Below are 607 nucleotides of genomic sequence, written 5' to 3' on the forward strand. Positions count from 1 at the left end.
TATAGTTAGCTATATACATATACATATTTACCAGAAGTAACAGAGTGACTCAAAGTCCAAGAGTTTCGTGTGTTGGCACTAATGCATGAAACTCTTGGGCTTTAAGTCACTCTGTTATTTCTGCTGAATATTAATAAAAATATACATATACTCATATTTTGAGTCCTATTTTTCTTGTTTGCAGCAACATACCTATATACACGGACAGAGGTCACTGCCATTTACCATTACCAACACGCTCACTACTACTACTACAACCAACAAAAGATGCCCCCACGTGGACTATTGACACCAGTAAGGAACAATTTTGAACTTTTCATTTAATTTCATTTAATTTCATTGAAAGAAAAATGACAACGCTATTCAAGAGAAGATTTGCGTTTTCAAACTCGGAACTTAGAAAACTGATAAGGAGGATACAGGAGGCGGTCGAAAAAGCCAGCTTCTATATATGGCTGAAGCGGGAAGACCGAATATGGCTTGAAAGTCATAACATGTCTAGGTGAAACAGGCTGACACTGAAGTGGCTTTGTGCCCTCCATTGTCAGTTAAAGTTCAGACAGTGTCATGTGACAACTTGCTGGAGCTACTTGCTGGAGCCTAGCAG

At 38.7% G+C, this 607-nt stretch overlaps 1 protein-coding gene across 3 annotated transcripts in view; it reads right to left on the bottom strand.

Moving 5' to 3' along the window:
* LOC106871250 (ankyrin repeat domain-containing protein 16) overlaps nucleotides 1-607 on the bottom strand; it is a 75,976-nt gene that overhangs the window by 38,041 nt on the left and 37,328 nt on the right. The window lies entirely within an intron of this gene.

Source organism: Octopus bimaculoides, chromosome 5, assembly GCF_001194135.2.
Source record: "Octopus bimaculoides isolate UCB-OBI-ISO-001 chromosome 5, ASM119413v2, whole genome shotgun sequence".
NCBI classification, from domain to species: domain Eukaryota; kingdom Metazoa; phylum Mollusca; class Cephalopoda; order Octopoda; family Octopodidae; genus Octopus; species Octopus bimaculoides.